Below are 18,615 nucleotides of genomic sequence, written 5' to 3' on the forward strand. Positions count from 1 at the left end.
GGATGTTGCTTTGATGTATGTCAAAGAGTGTTCTGCCTATGTTTTCCTCTAGGAGTTTGATAGTGTCTGGTCTTACATGTAGGTCTTTAATCCATTTGGAGTTTATTTTTGTGTATGGTGTTAGGAAGTGTTCTAATTTCATTCTTTGACATGTTGCTGTCCAATTTTCCCAGCACCACTTATTGAAGAGGCTGTCTTTTTTCCATTGTATACTTGTGCCTCCTTTGTCAAAGATAAGGTGCCCATATGTGTTTGGGCTTACTTCTGAGTTCTCTATTCTATTCCATTGATCGTCCTTTCTATTTTTGTGCCAGTACCATACTGTCTTGATCACTATGGCCTTGTAGTATAGTTTGAAGTCAGGAAGCCTGATTCCACCAACTGCATTTTTCCTCCTCAAGATTGCTTTGGTTATTCGGGGTCTTTTGTGTTTCCATACAAATCGTAAGATTTCTTGCTCTAGTTCTGTGAAAACTGCCATTGGTAATTTGATCGGGATTGCATTGAATCTGTAAATTGCTTTGGGTAGTACAGACATTTTCACGATGTTGATTCTTCCAATCCAGGAACATGGTACGTCCCTCCATCTGTTTGTGTCGTCTTTGATTTCTTTCATCAGTGTCTTAAAGTTTTCTGCATACAGATCTTTTGCCTCCTTAGGCAGGTTTATTCCTAGGTATTTTATTCTTTTTGTTGCAATGGTGAATGGGAGAGTTTCCTTCATTTCTCTTTCTACTGTTTCATTGTTAGTGTATAGGAATGCAAGAGATTTCTGTGCATTAATTTTGTATCCTGCTACTTTACTGAACTCATTAATTAGTGCTAGCAGTTTTCTGGTAGAGTCTTTAGGGTTTTCTATATATAATATCATGTCATCTGTAAAGAGTGACAATTTTACTTCTTCTTTTCCAATTTGGATTCCTTTGATTTCTTTTTCTTCTCTGATTGCTGTGGCTAAAACTTCCAAAACTATGTTGAATAACAGTGGTGAGAGTGGACACCCTTGTCTTGTTCCTGTTCTTAGAGGGAATTATTCCAGTTTTTCTCCATTGAGAACGATGTTGGCTTTTGGTTTTTCATATATGGCTTTTATTATGTTGAGGTAATTTCCTCCGCCTTCTGCAATATTTTGGAAGAGTTTGAGAAGGATAGGTGTTAACTCTTCTCAAAATGTTTGATAGAATTCGCCTGTGAATCCATCTGGTCCGGGGCTTTTGTGTGTTGCGAGATTTTTAATCACTGCCTCAATTTCCATACTTGTGATTGGCCTGTTCATGGTTTCTATTTCTTCCTGGTTCAGTCTTGGAAGATTGCATTTTTCTAAGAATGTATCCATTTCTTCCAGGTTATCCAATTTATTGGCATATAGTTGCTTGTAGTAGTCTCTCATGATGTTTTGTATTTCTGAGGTGTCCGTTGTGACTTCTCCTTTTTCATTTCTAATTCTGTTGATTTGCATCTTCTCCCTTTTTTTCTTGATGAGTCTGGCTAATGGTTTATCAATTTTGTTAATCTTCTCAAAGAACCAGCTTTTAGTTTCATTTATTTTTCTTATGGTTTCTTTCCTTTCTTTTTCATTTATTTCTGCTCTGATCTTTATGATTTCTTTCCTTCTGCTCACTTTGGGGTTTCTTTGTTCTTCTTTCTCTAGTTGTTTTAGGTGTAAGGTTAGGTTGCTTATTCGATAATTTTCTTGTTTCTTAAGGTAGCATTGTATTGCTATAAACCTCCCTCTTAGAACTGCTTTTGCTGCATCCCATAGGTTTTGGGTTGTTGTGTTTTCATTGTCATTTGTTTCTAGATATTTTTTGATTTCCTCTTTGATTTCTCTAGTGATTCCTTGGTTGTTTAAGAGTGAATTGTTTAGCCTCCATGTGTTTGTATTTTTTACAGTTTTTTTCCTGTAATTGATATCTAGTCTCATGGCATTGTGGTCTGAGAAGATGCTTGATATGATTTCAATTTTCTTGAATTTGCTGAGGTTTGATTTGTGACCCAAGGTGTGATCTATCCTGGAAAATGTTCCATGTGCACTTGAGGAGAAAGTGTAGTCTGTCGTTTTTGGGTGGAATGCCCTATAAATATCAATGAAGTTGAGATGGTCTAATGTGTCATTTAAAGCTTGTGTGTCTTTATTTATTTTCTGTTTGGATGATCTGTCCATTGATGTAAGTGGGCTGTTCAAGTCTCCCACTATAATTGTGTTACTGTCGATGTCCCCTTTTATAGCTGTTAGCATTTGCCTTATGTATTGAGGTGCTCCTATATTGGGGGCATAGATATTTACCATTGTGATATGTTCTTCTTGGATGGATCCCTTGATCATTATGTAGTGTCCTTCCTTGTCTCTTGTAATAGTCTTTACTTTCAAGTCTAATTTGTCTGATATGAGTATTGCTACTCCAGCTTTCTTTTGACTTCCATTTGCATGGAATATCTTTTTCCATCCCTTCACTTTCAGTCTATATGTATCCCTTGGTCTGAAGTGGGTTTCTTGTAGGCAGCATATAGAAGGGTCTTGTGTTTGTATCCATTCAGCCAGTCTGTGTCTTTTGGTTGGAGCGTTTCATCCATTTACATTTAAAGTGATTATTGACATGTGTGTTCCAATTACCATTTTCTTAATTGTTATTGGTTTGTATTTGTAGGTGTTTTCCTTTTCTTGTGTTTCCTACTTAGAGAAGTTCCTTTAGCACTTGTTGTAAGGCTGGTTTGGTGGTGCTGAATTCTCTTAACGTTTGCTTGTCTGGAAAGCTTTTGATTTCTCCCTCCAATCTGAATGAGATTCTTGCTGGGTAGAGTATTCTTGGCTGTAGGTTTCTCTCTTTCAGGACTTTCAGTATATCCTGCCATTCCCTTCTGGCCTGCAGAGTTTCTGTAGAAAGGTCAGCTGTTATCCTGATGGGTTTTCCCTTATATGTTGTTTGTTGCTTTTCTCTTGCTGCTTTTAATATTTTTTCTTTGTGTTGAATTGTCGTTAGTTTGATTAATATGTGTCTTGGTGTATTTCTCCTTGGGTTTATTCTGTATGGGACTCTCTGTGCTTCTTGGCCTTGGTGAATTATTTCCTTTCCCATGTTGGGGAAGTTTTCCACTAGAACCTCTTCAAATATTTTCTCAGACCCTTTCTTGTTTTCTTCTCCTTCTGGGATGCCTATAACTCGAATGTTGGTACGCTTAATGTTATCACTGTTGTCTCTGAGACTGTCTTCTAATCTTTTTATTCTTTTTTCTTTTTCCTGCTCTGTGGCAGTTATTTCCCCCATTCTATCTTCCAACTCACTTATTCGTTCTTCTGCCTCAGTCATTCTGCTGGTTATAGCATCTAAAGTATTTTTAATTTCAGTTATTTTGTTATCCATTGCTGTTTGTTTTTCTGAGTTCTTATGAACTGTTTCTTGTACTTTCTCTATTTTGTTATCAAGATTTTGTATCATTTTTACTATCATTACTCTAAATTCTTTTTCAGGCATTTTTCCATTTCCTCTTCATTTATTTGGTCTTGTGGGTTTTTTTCCTGCTCCTTTGCCTGCTTGGTGTTTCTTTGTTTCCTCATGGTTGTCCAAACTTTTGGGGTTACTTGTCCTGGCAATAGAGGTGTTTATAGAAGACTGTCCAAGCCTCAGACTAATGTCCAAGTATTGGATTAAACGAATATTAATTCTAGGAAACACATACATATATAAGACACACAATTACTGAATCCGTTAGGACATAAGGCTCTAGAAAGACCTGACAGAACCCCAGTGTGCTATCAGATATTCAGAGAGAAACCCAACAGAAATTGACAACTGAAACAGAACAAATCAGAGACAAAAGCAAAAGCAAACAAACAACAAATAACACCCTACACCTACAAACATCAATCCAGGGAGATTTTGTAAGCTAGGATCAAATATAGAAAAGAGCTGGAGTACCACCAGAGAGAATGGAGATTCTCAGAATGTAATTAGACAACTGTACTAAGAACTAAGATAAAGACAAAAGCCTAATATTAAATACCAAGGCAGTGCGTCATCTGGAGAATAGAGCAAGGAGTCTGAGCAGACTGATAGTGTTGCTTATAAGTATGTTAAGATAAAATAAACTTAAAAAGGCTGGAAGAAAGGGGAACAGAAGAGCGTACTGTGGTTGGAAATATGCAAATAAAAAGAAAGGAATAGAAATGTATAAAAAATAGAGAAGAAAGGAAAGTATGAGAGATATTTTGTCTGTACTACCAAAAACTTAGCTAGATATAGAAGTATATAAAAAGGCAAAAAAAAAAAAGAATAAAAAACATCATTAAAAAATTATGTTATAAAACTTGTAGATCCCTTAGGGCTAAGATCGTATTTAATAAATCCAAAAAAAAAAAAAAAATCCAGAACTGATCCCAGAATGGACCAGTTCAATAGGTATTGATACTACTATTTCTGTTTCCTTAGCGTCTCAGCTGTAAGTGTCCTTCTCCTTGCCTTGGGTTTTTTTGCGTTATTCTGTGACCAGCAGAGGTTCCTTTATTGTTCGTCTGTAAGCGTCGGTGTGTGGGGAGCGAGAGGGTACAATAGTGGCTCCTTCTCCTGGGAGTGAGTGAGCAGTGGCGCACTGTTGTTTCAGTCAGGCTTGGAGGTGCCTGTTGCAGAGGGCGCTGGTGGCTCAGGTGTAAACAGAAAGTCTTAGAGTTGGGCCTCTCTCGGGGTTTTTTTCTTTTTGATGCTGCTGTTTTTTTTTTTTCCCCTCTGGGCAGCCTCCCTGCTGCCGTGTTCCAAGGGGTTTTAATCTAGCCCCGCCCGAGTGCCTGAGGGTGCTTGTTATCCCTGAGCGCTTTAGGTGGCCCTCAGGGCGTCTCTCCACTGCCTGTTGCAGAGGCACCGAAAGAGAGGGAGAGGCTATGCGCGGGGCTCCTCCCCCCTGCCCGGGAGCCTGCAGCCTCCAGCCGCCATCATGGCCGGGCAGCTCTCAGGGACGGGCACTCCTCTCCGCGGACCTCCTCCCTCCTGTGCTCTCGGTCAGTCACCCTACCGGCAACAATGTTTCTCACCCTGAACCAGCTCTCCGGTTCCCACGCTCCCGCTCCTGGACCCTCCGTTCAGCCGCGGATCGATGTCTCGGTCTGGGAACACTGAGCTGCGCTGCAGACCCTCCGAATGTTTCTCACTCCCTCCTGTCTGCCACAGCTCCGCCGCTTCACTCTCTTTGAGCCCTCGTAGATGCCTCCCTACCGGCTATGTCGGGCTCCCCGCAGCCCTTTCTGGTGTCCGAGGCCGTCTGCTGGTGTTCAGCTGGTTCTCTGTGGGAATGACTGCGTCCTTCCATGCATTCCCAATGCATCTGTGGAGAGGGATGCACTCCACGTCTCTCTACTTCGCCGCCATCTTTTCTCTCTGAAAAAATATTTTTAAATGGAAACTCAGAGAAAATACTTGCAAAGTGTATAAAGACTAAGTACTAATAACCTATACATATAAATAGCCTGTAGAATTTAATAAAAGTATTATAATTCACAGTGTCATAAACAAGCAATTCATAGGAGATGAAATATACATGGCCAATAAAAATATAAAAATTGTGTGAGAAATACATGACACAAATAATTTTAATTTCTTTCATCAAATTGGCCATAATGAAAATAAGAATGATAAATTCCAGTATAGGTCTATGTCTGGGGGAGAATAGATACCTAAATATTCTAGAACAAATATAAACTTGATATTTTATTTGGCTCATGATTTAGCAAAAGATAGAAATATGTGTTAACTTTGATACAAATATTATTTGGAAAAAATTGAAACTGTTTTTGTTTTATCACAAACTATTTTCTCAAAATCATTATTTAGAAGAGCCAAATACAGCATGACCTAAGTAACTTACAATAAGTATAATTATGATCTATTACTGATCAGTAACTAAATCCAGTACAGTATTCTGCATTATGATATGCAGAATGCAATATGACAGTGTTCACACAGCACAGGGGGAGGACAATTTCTGATAGCCCAATCAGGCAAATGAGATGTGATGGAAACAATTTCATCCATACAGTGCCATGGAAATCCAAAACCTCTACTTTATTTACTTTAATATATTTGTATATGTTTCATATAACAACCCAATAATGTGGTTTATTTATTTTCAATTAATTGTTTTGTTGTTGTCTTAAGTGTTGCCTAGATGGCATTCAATTATTGTCATAGGTAGAAAGGAAAAGAAATAGATGCATAGGCAGGGCGAGATAAGTAGATAGATAGGCATACAGGAGATACACACTTGAATGCATATATACATACGTAATAAGTAGACAGAGAACCTTGACCCAATAGCACTCTATGACACATGATTTTTCTACACAAGACAAAAACCATACAATTAATATTCTGCTGAGAGACAATAAGAATTATTTATCTGATTAACATTCATGCATAATATATCTCTTTAAAAGAAAAGTTTAAAACTTTGTTCAGTACTATAAGTAAAATTAAGCAAAATTTAAATTTTCTCTTGAAATCACCTCTCTGCAGTAGCAAGAATTCTCATTCTGCTCCCTCTCTGAAAGCATAAGTCAATAAACTGCCTAGGAAACAACCAGTGCCCCATAATCGCACCCCATGGTGCAAGTCAAATTATCATCAAGGGGAGAAATCATGTATTTAGGACTTCTATCAAGGCAATCAATTTGCTAATGGAATTTTCTCACAGTTTCCTAGAAGCAAAGCAAAGTTATATTAAGATAACGTGAAAGAGATGAAAATAATTAAGGCTTCAACGGATTTGTTTCCTGTTTTTAATAGACTTTGTTTTTTGGAAGAGTTTACACTGCACCCAGCTTCCTCTATTGTAAATGTCTTATGAAAGATAGGTTCATTATCATTAATGGACCAATACTGATAGCTCATTATTAACTGAAGTCCATAGTTTATTTAGATGGCCTTACGTTCCCCAAGTGTCCTTTGAGTGTTCCAAATCCATCCAGAATACCACCCTTATTTGTCATGTCTCGAGGCTCCTCTTGGCTCTGGTAGTTTCTCAGACTTTCCTTGTTCTTTACGACATTAACAATTTTGAGGAGGACTGGCCAGGTGTTTTTTTGTTGTTTTTGTTTGTTTGTTTGTTTTTTCAGAGTACCGACTATTAAAAATTGTCCATTTTTCTCATAGTAATACTAGAGTTATGGGTTGGCGAGTGGAAGATCAGAGAAGTAAAGCTACTTTTTCATCACACTATTGCAGGTGTAGATCTATCAAAATGATACTGTTGACCTTGGCCTTGATCACCTGGCTGAGGTCGTGTGTGATGGTTTCCCCCACCATAAAGTGACTCTTTTATCCCTCTTCCCCACTGTACACTTTGGAAGAAAGTCACCCCCTTCCTGAAGGCATGTATTATTTGGAATTATTCTTCATGGGAGTGTTGTCTGTTCTTCACCATGTACTCATTTATATCAATGTGGAGCCATAGGTATTTATTATACTAATATGCCCCTGGCTCATCTTGTGTGTTTATTGGCCTCATCCTAAAATCAGCCTTTTTTCCAAAGAGCCATTGCTCCTTTTGTTGGAGAATGGTATTAGAAACCAAGATCTCAGTGTAAGACATTTTTCTAGATGCTTCTAGAATGTCATTTATTTTGGACCCTCCTAGCTGATAGAGCAAAAAAGTGTATATGTGTATACTAACCCATGTATATCATATATATTTATATATATAATATTTCTGTATGTAATGATTTGTGTCTCTGTTAACCTATACATGAGTTTATCCTGAGGTCTCAACTCTAATTCATTATCACATCCACCACTGCATCTTATTCCTCTTACTACAAATTCTCACCCCAATAGTGAGAAACCTGCTATGCATTTACTTAATTGGTGCATCCCTGTAGACATCTATAGCAATGACAGTGTTGTTAACACTTCTCTTTGTGGAAAACAACTTCATCAACTAGAGTACAGTGCGTACGTGTGGTTCCTTTTGCCTTTCATCTTACACTCATTTCCAAAGATACTTAGATCAATACCTTTCCCCATCTTTTTTAATGTGGTTGTTTCATACATTTTGCATACAGTTGGTTTCTCTTGTTACAGTCTGCATTCTCCCCAGGGATTCCCCAACTTTTAAAATTTGCCTATATTTGTTAGCACTTTGTGCTGTATAGTCCTATGGGTTTTGACAAATGAATAATGTCTTGTATTCACCAGTACAGTATCATACAGAATAATTTTATTGCCCTAAAAAATCCCCTGGGCTTCTCATATTCATCCGCTTGCAAACCCCTGGCAATCACTAATTATTTTTAGTGGTCTGTATAGTTTTCATTTACCTGAGTGTCATGTAACTGGAATCATACAAAAGTATCCTTTTCTCACTGGCTTCTTTCATTTATCAATATGATTCCGCCGGCTTGGTTGCTCAATCCTTTTCACCACTGAATAATATTTTACAGTGGGATGTATCACAGTTTATCTGTTCAGGCACTGAAGGACATTTTGACTGTAGCAGGTTCAGACAATTATGAACAAATCTAAGATAACCATTCACATTGCAGGTTTTTATGTGTTTATAAATTTTCAAGATTGCGTTGACTCTCTTCACCCTTTGCATTTTCATGTATATTAGAATAACTATATTGCCACAGACACACATGCAGACACACACATATTTCCACAGGAATCTTGAATGGGATTACATAACTGTATGATAATTTGGGAAGAACTGACATCTATGATACTATCTTGCTAATTATGATTATAGCATTTCCCTCTCATAGTATCTGCAGTTTATCTCATGGTTTTTTTTTATTTGTTTATTCTGGAATATTGAAATGCAGTCCATTCTTGTATATTGATATTTTTTACAGGGATTTCACTAAATTCACTATTATAATTTTAATATTTTATATATTCTTTTGTAATTTCTACATATACATTTCTATTATTGGAAAATAAGGACAGTTTGAGTTTTTCCATTCCTATCTTTATGCTTTTTATTTCTTTTCCTTACATAATTGTGATGAATAAGGCCATTAGTAAAATGATTTATTAATGTGGTGACAATAGTTTTCCTTGTGTCATTTCTGATCTTGGTGGAAAACTTTTAATATTTCACCATTAACATTTCACTAAGATACTTACCTTAGAGTTTTAATATAGTCATTAGCAGTTTACTTTTCTTTCAGTTTATGTTTCACTAACATGTATTTAAAAAAAAACTGCATATATAGCATTTTATAAAAAGCCTTTGTATTCATCTCATTGACTTTTTTCTAAATACAATTTCTAAAATTTTTTTCTAGAAATGTTTTCTGTCAATTCAGTGAGTTAGATGAATTGATTTTGACTGTTAAAATCCCCTTTTTTTCCCCTGGTAAAGCTTACTCATTGTTGTTATCATTTTTTATGTACTGCTAAATTCAATTTGGTAAATTTTTATGAAGAGATTTTGTCTGTAATGTACCTTGCTTAAAAATGTTCTCTCAGATTTTGGCATCAAGATTATAGTGATCTCATATGGGATTTAGAAAATGTTCTCTCTCTTGTTTTTGTAAGAGTCAGGGTAAGACTGAAGATATTTCTTCTATGTATTATTGGAAAAATTGACAAGACAATTAAACTGGGTTATAGTTTTACTTGTAGAAACTTTTTTAATAATAAAATTGATTCCTCTAATGGATATTTGACAGTACAGTATTTTTACTTACTTTTATTTCTTGTTTGATAGGTTGCATTTATTTTCTAAAAACTGCCTGTATTATACATTTTGTCAAATTTATTATTATAGAAATGTTCATCATATGAGCATCATATTTCCTTTTTAATATAGTATGATTATACCTTTTGTATTAATGCTATTGGTAATTATATTTTTCTACATTTTTTCTTAGGAATTTTGCTAGGAGTTTATCAATTTTATTAACATTTTCGAAGAGCCAACTTTTCACTTGATTTTTCTCTGTGTAAATCATTTTCATGCAATTAATTTCTGTTCTTATATTTATTATTTCATTTTATCTACTTACTTTTTAGATTGGTTTGTTCTTTCCAGTTTCTTAAACCAGAAATTTAGATCATTAATTTATAGCATTGTAATACTTTTCAAATATATGTTTTCAGAAATTCACACACTGATAATTACTTTTGCTGGTTCTCAAAAGTTTTGATGTGTTTTAATCTCATTATCATTCAATGCAATATATATTTTATACTTGCATCAAAATTTCTTGTTTGAACAACTGTTAATCTCCCATTTTATATCTAGACATTTTGACATTTGTCTGCTTATATTTTTTGTTTACTCTAATTATTAGTATCATTGAATTGATATCTACCAATCTTATTTTCTCATCTCTGTGTCTACCAGTGGCATCCCTGGTCCTGAGTCAAGGCTGAGTTCTTAGAGTCTAGCCCTTCACTGAGTTGGTAAATGCCTCTGAGGATAGCTGCAAATACACAGCTCACAGATAAAAGATTCTTTCCTTCTGTAGAATTTTATTCCTGTTAGTCTGTATTTCTTTCTGAGGTTCTCTAATACTTTTACACATATGCTTTCCATAATTCATTCAGCTTTTCTTGCTTATCTGATTGAGATCATTGACCTGCTATAGACTATTTCAATCTACACATATTTGGAAGCTTAATAAAGTTTTCATGCTACTCCTGCTATTTTGAAAATAGCATCTGTCTTCTCCTTTTATAAGACATACCATAATGGTATTCATGCATCTTTTTCTGTGATACATCCTTTGAACTAATCTAACCATGTTCATCCCTTTCATGACTATAGATTAAGTTCTTCAATTTATAAATAGCTTATAGTAACAATATTACATAAATTTAAAAAGAATGCTTGCTCCCCCCCCGCCAGAAATCATTTTAAAGTTGCTAAGTTACTATCTCCAAAACATTGTTTCTTCATAGGCATGACCATTGATTGCATGTTTTACCTACTTTTTCACTTGTACTTGGTGCAATATTGCAGATCAAGGAAAGCTCATCACTCTTTTCACCACTTCACTCAAGGGATTTGCATTAGCCAAAGGCAATAACATGCCATGGGGTCATCACGCGAGGACTGTGATCTTTCAGTACATGTATCTGGAGACCCCATCCTTGTACAGGCAGTGTGACAGTTTGCCCCATTTGAACCATGCAGCAGCCTAGCTAACCATACCTTTAGATTTTCCTACATGACGACCTCTTTCCAAATGCTAACCTTTTTTTTCTCTCTCTTGTATAAACACATAATCTCATCCCAAATTTTCTCTTTTTTGTCCTGCCATATTTTTTTCAGGTCCCTCTTGTAAATTGTTCATCCTCTCTCAGTCAAAGATGTTTACTCCTCAATTAAGAGAGTAATAATTATTATTATTTTACCACCACAAGGAGGTGTGGTTGTCAATAATCGTGAAGGGTGAAGAAAGTGCAATTTTACCCTACCTGTAGGCTAACAAAATAACCTGACATACATAGTTTCACACTGACAGTAGGCTCCTGAGTCAGAGACAAAGACTTTATAAGTTAAGGGAAAAACAGTAGCTGGAGAGTCAGCATGAAGCTTATGCTGGTTTCCCCTTTCCCAAGTATAACAGGAAGGCCCATCTTGGATCCTGCATACACGGTGGGCAGCACTCCTGCAAAGGACCACTAAGCTGTGGCTTCACTATTTTATAGTGAGTGAAAACAAGCCTGCTTTTTGTTGCCTAATCTTTGAATCAAGAATATGTGACGATGGCTCATGGTGGATTGCGTCTCACAACAATGTCCTTTTAGTCCCACAGGTTGGAAAAGGGGAAATTAGAAAGGGGCATCACCCTCAGGTACAGTTTGCTTTTCTCCTAAACTTTGAAGGTGAAAATTTGGGGTATTAAAGGAGCATGTTCAGTATTTTCACCATAAGCATCTTTGCTTCACAGTTTGAAACAAGTATTTTTGCCACATAACTGATTGACCACAAGGCAATTTTCCATAACAGATGAAATAACTAGTTTAGAGTTTGGTTTGAAAGTTTGGTTCCATCTGATTTACAGTTTGGTTTCTTTTCTTCATTGACATAGTATCCATTTTTACATTACATAAATCTTAGCCCTCATAATGGTCTAAATACTGCCAGTAGATGTGGCAGTCTTATAATAGTGGGTGATAACTACATGAGTCCACCTGATAGAAAATACAATGATAAAACTTACTGAAAATGTGAAATAAAGTGTAAAGCCAGATTTCATATTGTCCTAGAAAACAATGACGTATCAGTTTGCAAATTCTTTGATGGCTGGAAGGCGCAGAGTTGAAGTCACATTTCCCATAGAACTTTGGAGTGTCTATGAACAGACAGTGACAATATTCCAAGAACAGCATAGAGCTTCACAGCCCAATACAATGCTTAGTTTACAAATGTTCATCCTAGTATTTGGAAATTGATACCTCTGTTAATGAAGGAAGAAAGTTTAGTAAAAAAGAAAATGTGAAAGAGGAGATGAATCTATGAAAAAAAAAATTATGAACAAAAGACTTGGATAGACTTGGAAGACAAGTGCTTGGGTACAACCCACAATATAAAACCAGCTGTTTGCACAGCATGGCCATGAATCTACATAGAGTTTACATATATTAAAATATTTTGTATTTTGTACTAAAGTCTTTTTAATTTTGTTATTCATTTCTCATGCTTTATGTTTACGTCCTTTTTAAAGTCCCTCTTTTATTTTTTGTTATTTTACATTTTACAGCAAAATTGCCTTAAGAGCAATGTTATACAGTAAAAATGTTTGTGGTGAAATTGCTTGCAACAACGGTGTCTGCAGCAAAGATGCTGAGGGTGCAAATTCCCAGAACCCTGAAGGAGATCCTCATGATATAATAACAGATTAAGTAGTTTGCCTATGATTACAAAAATGCAAAGATTTAGTCAGGTAATAACTAAATCCAAGCATTTCTTAATCCTTATCTTTCACTCTCTCCAGGAAAAAAAAAAGTCTGGATAAGATAATAGAATAAAAGTAGAAATAAGGAGGCTAAGAAGCCACCTTAAATCATTTATTCTAGTCCTGAGTTTTGTTCCAAATTTGCTTCCTCTTTCCATATCCTCTCAAATTCCTGACAACATTTAACCTTGACTGATTCCTCTCTCAGCAGAGAATCTTATTTTCTGGCCATAGAAAATGTATTACCACCCTAAAGCCATTCCCAATCAGCTTAGTAACTAACATAAGCTATTGATGATCTGCTCTGTGTATCTGCTGTGGATTTGCGAGCAATGTATCAAGCTAATCTTACAGCAGAAATGCTAAACAGACTTGTTCCATTCTTGAGTAATTAGTAAACATAGTAATAAATCATTTTATCCTGACATCTTACCCATTTTTAACTCCTAAATGCAATGTTTCTAATCTCTTCTGAAAGAAATTTTCAGTCAAGGAACCAATTATTTAGTTCAATTACCATCAATGTCAGTATATGCTTCTATAATACATGATGATTATCAAGTTCATTATAATTTCCTAAGTAAGCAATGCATTTTGGAGTGTTTTCTTATTTAAAATTTAACATAATTGATGTTGATATACTTTTATCAGTAAGCCTTGAGGATGTAAACACCTCTTTTGTATCTGGCCATCATCTCCCTGTCTTGTGGAAAAATTCATACTTCCCTTTACTTTGGAAATTACCTGCCTCACAGTTTCCTCCTTGTAAGTTTTGATGTTAGGAGACTGTACCTTTGAGTCTCTGGTTCCCACTTTTGAGGTTCCTGTAAGTTATACTAACTTTTACAGCTACTGCCTTTTTTCTCTTATATGGCTCATCCTATTCAGAAACTTCAGGTAGTTCAATATGGATTTCCAACATCTGTACCTGAAAGTGTTTTGAGTCACACAGAACGTTGAGCCAGGTATGACATATTGTGAATACAGACACTAAAATGTGGAACAAGGTGATTTGAGTTCTTCCCTGGAGTATTTCCTTGGACCTTAACTGAGGGTCTTTTCACAAATCTACATTGTGGTATAGCCTGCCTTGATTCCTTGATCAGATAACATTTTTACCATCTAAATATTTAGAGGTCCCTGGAATTATAATGCTGTTATTCTCGACCCTGTCAAGAGAATCTTTAATCCATACCTTTCACGATTCTGTGAGAAAGGAATTCACTCCATCCCCGGATCCAGTGTGATTAGTCACCTGGCCTCTTCCTCAGGGCCAGGGAAACATGGCACTGGCCATACCTCTCCTGCTCACATACTTCTCATGGTCGTCAAAGTTTAAGGTTCCTTCTATCAGTATATTTTATAGTTAAGGATTAAAATTTTGTTTAGCCTAGAAATACAAACATGAAACTCATAAGTTCCATATAAAATTTTGATGAAATAAAAAATCTGTTAAATCTTTTTTTCCTGAGAAAATAGAAATTTTTATATTTTTTGGGGGAAAATGAATGTATTGAATTAATTTAATCACTTAGCAGAAAGAAAAAACATTAAATATGGTATACACGATCTTATTTACAAAGCAGAAATAGAGACACAGATGTAGAGAATAAACTTATGGATACCAAGGGGTAAGGCGGTAGTGGCAGGATGAGTTGGGAGATTGAGACTGACATATAAACAGTATTGATACTATACATAAAATAGACAACTAAGGAGAACCTATCACATAGCACAGGGAACTATACTGAATTCTCTGTAGTGACCTAAATGGGAAGAAAATATAAAAAAGAGGGGATATATGTACACATATAGCTGATTTACTTTCCTGTACAGTAGAAGCTAACACAACATTGTAAAGCAACTATACTCCTATAAAACTTTTAAAAAAAGAAAGCACACAAAAAACACTAAATAAATGTCAATGTAATAACATTTTCTTCAATAAAACATTTTTAATTAACTGGAAGTCATTAACACAATGAAAGTCAAAGAAATGGTTATGAGATGTATTCTGGAGAGATATTCAGCTCCTAAAAATTCCCTTCAGTTACCCTCTTCTACAAACTAAGAGAATTAGGTCACGCAGGTGTCAATGGAAATCTGTGCTTCCACAATCACTCTTATTGTAGTCACAAGGCAATTCTGTTCTAGAATCTATATTTATTAATAGACTTAATAGGTAAACCAAGAGACTCCCATTGGGATTTGTTTTACTCAAGTTTTCTTGAGGAAGTAAGGTGCTTTAAAATATTTAACTGAATATATTTCTGAATAGTTTCCTTGTGGCTTACTTGACATGCTGCCATTACCACAAGCATGGCTCAATTAGGGCATTTTCAACCTGTCAGAATCCATGGACATGCCTCTGATCAGTGAGTGTCTGCTGTTCAGAAGCTAAAAAGCCTGTCCATCCTAATGTTTAAATAGTGCTAAGAACACTTTCTTTAACTTCTATTTAAAACTGATAAAATAAAGGAGTTTTTTTCTCTCTCTTTTGAATGTAAGCTCAAATATCAAAAGCAGTAGAAATAAATAATTGAATGTAAGTGAAATTAGGAAACAAAGCTCTATATTAAGAATGGTGACGAAAAACCCATTAAATACTGACTACTTTGGACTTGAGTCCAGAAGAAATGTGAACTGATACACACTTTCTTGAACCTCAGGAAAAATCCCCACTGTCCTAAGATGAGTGCCGTTGCTTTAAAAGGTCTATCCAACAATGTGCTACTTGAAGAAATAAATATATGGGCCTACCAAAGGCAAAGCAGAGAATGCTTTGAAACAGAAAGAGAAAAAAGTCCAATGCCCATTTCTTATCAGTTATGACCACCAAGTGGCAGAGAGGCAGAAATCATGACAATAGTCACCACATCTGCACACAGAAAGCAGAAGGCTTCATGGGTCTTGGTGAAGAAAGAGAATGTTAAAATCTGAAAAAAAAAAAAGGCAAAGAAAAAGAGAACAACAAAAAAGTGTCACTAGAGAAGAGGACACAGAAAATGCAACTGGAAGCTTAACTACATTCACATTGCCCCAGGTCATGATTTGTCTCACCTACAATATTTTCATCATTTGGTTGGTTCTCTATAAATATGAATCACAATCAAAAGAGTATGAAACAAAGAACTGTCTGCTATTTCTTTCCAAAGGATGGCATTTGCTTTGAGCTGGTGACTTCTGAGAGCTTTTCAATCTTCCATTTCCCAAATGAAGTCATTATAGTGTTTATATTGTTTATTCTCAACCACCTTATATTACATGTATTTAGAGGAGATAAAAAAAGTTAGGATCAACAACTGTGCACAGTAAAGAAGCATTTATATCACCCAGAAATTCTGTACTGCTTCTGAAAGATGAAAGCAAAAGCTTGATGAGATTTTGGGGTTATCATCTTTGGAGATGGGAAAATTGTCTTTTATATATATATGAAAAGGCTGTACATGAAAATTTGAAAATCTCAGTGGGGGGAGTGAGGACTCCAACAAAGATTAGTATTTGATTTTTATTTACCTCTCTTTTCTTAATAGGATTGCTATGCTTCTGGGAGTGACATTGTGCTCAGATTTTTTAAAATTATATTTGCTAGGCTCTCTTGAAGAAAAGAGTAGCCAATTAGATGTAAGTGATAGTTTTTGGATGAGATCTCCAGGAAAGTCTTAAAGTTGTACTAATAAAATGGAAGTCACTGTTTTCACCTTTCCCTTTACTCTATGTTCCTAACTTCAAAGGGGCTGTGAGGATTGACGTTCCAGGAGCTGTCAAGTGACTATAGGCGATGTTGACAGTGGGAGTCCATGTTAAGGATGCTAAGGAGAGACCGGGCTCTGGAATAGGGAAAATAGCCTGGACTGCCATATCTGCTAGAGACTGCCTAACTTCAAACTTCGTGATATGTATATGTATACTGGAATATGTGTATGTATACTGGAATTTGTATATGGAGAGGTCTATGCATTCAGAGATCTTAAGTGCACAATTTGATGAGTTTTCATAAATATGTACACTCGTCTACCCACCATACTACAATCAAGATACAGAATATTTCCATCACACAGAAAGTTTCCTCAGACCCTCTTCCAGTTAATCTGCCCATTGTTCTGATTCTTAACACCATAGACTATTTTTGCCATTTGTTGGACTTCATACAACCAAAATCATAAAGTATAAACTTTTGTGTCTAGCTTTTTAAAAACAACACAATATTCTTTGGAAGATTCACTGTGTTATTGTGTATATCAATAGTTTGTGTTTATTGCTGAGCTGTGTTCCTATGTATGAACACATCACAATTTGCTTATCCATTGTCTTCTCAGTTACTATTTAGGGTGTTTTCAGTGTTTGGATATTTTGGCTTCTATGAATAAAACTTTTACGAAGAGTTGCTTATAAATCTTTTGTGGCCATATAATTTTATTTCTCTTAGGTATTTAGGTATAGGATACTTAGAAAAATAATTACTGAGCCATACGGTTAACATGTATTTATCAATATGAGGAACTTCCAAACATTTCTACAAATTGGTTGGCCCATTTTATATGCCTTCCCGAAATGTGTGAGAGTTTAACTGGTCCCACATCCCCATCAATATTTGGAATTCCCATAAATTTTAATTTTAGCCACCTTAGTGGATTTATGGTATATCTATGTGATATTAGCTTGTATTTTTCTAATGAATCATGATGTTGAGACTCTTTTCATGTGTTTATTGGCCATTTTTGTCTTCCTTTGTGATGTGGCTGTCAAATTGTTTGACTATTTTTAATAGATTCTTTGACTTCTTATTGACTTGTAAGAATTCTTTGTATATTGTGGATACAAGTTCTTTGATTAAATATCTATATATGTAATTTAAATATATCTGTGCATGTGTCATGTATACTCTGAGCATGTATCTTGCATTTTTAGTTTTTCAATGGTTATTTTAGATGATCAGAAGTTTTCAGTATATGAAGTCAAATTTATCATTTAAAATTTTTTTGATATTAATGCTTTTTGTGTTTTCTCTATGAAATCTTTGAATTCACCAACATTGTGAAGATAGTCTCTAATTTGCCTTGTAGAAGCTTTATAATTTTTAGTTTTTATATTCAGAACTATGATATATTTTTAATTGTTTTCAGTGTTGTAGGAAGTACTCAATTATGCATTTTTTGTATTCATATCTGGTAGTTTCAGTGCTATTTGTTGTAGGAGAAGTAAGATTTTTTTTTTTTTAATTTTATTTATTTATTTATTTATTTATTTATTTATTTATTTATTTATTATTTTTTGGGGGGTACACCAAGTTCAATCAACTGTTTTTATACACATATCCCTGTATTCCCTCCCTTCCTTAACTCCCCCTCTGAGTCCCCCCCACCCTCCCCGCCCCAGTCCTCTAAGGCATCTTCCATCCTTGAGTTGGACTCCCTTTGTTATACAACAACTTCCCACTGGCTATCTATTTTACAGTTGGTACTATACATATGTCTGTGCTACTCTCTCGCTTCATCTCAGCTTCCCCTTCACCCCCCGCCCCATCACAAACCTCGAGTTCTCCAGTCCATTCTCTGTATCTGCTTCCTTGTTCTTGTCACTGAGTTCATCAGTACCATTTTTAGATTCCGTACATGTGAGTCAGCATACAATATTTGTCTTTCTCTTTCTGACTTACTTCACTCTGCATGACAGATTGTAGTTCTATCCACCTCATTACATATAGCTCCATCTCATTC

Source organism: Hippopotamus amphibius, chromosome 4 (assembly GCF_030028045.1).
Source record: "Hippopotamus amphibius kiboko isolate mHipAmp2 chromosome 4, mHipAmp2.hap2, whole genome shotgun sequence".
NCBI lineage: Eukaryota > Metazoa > Chordata > Mammalia > Artiodactyla > Hippopotamidae > Hippopotamus > Hippopotamus amphibius.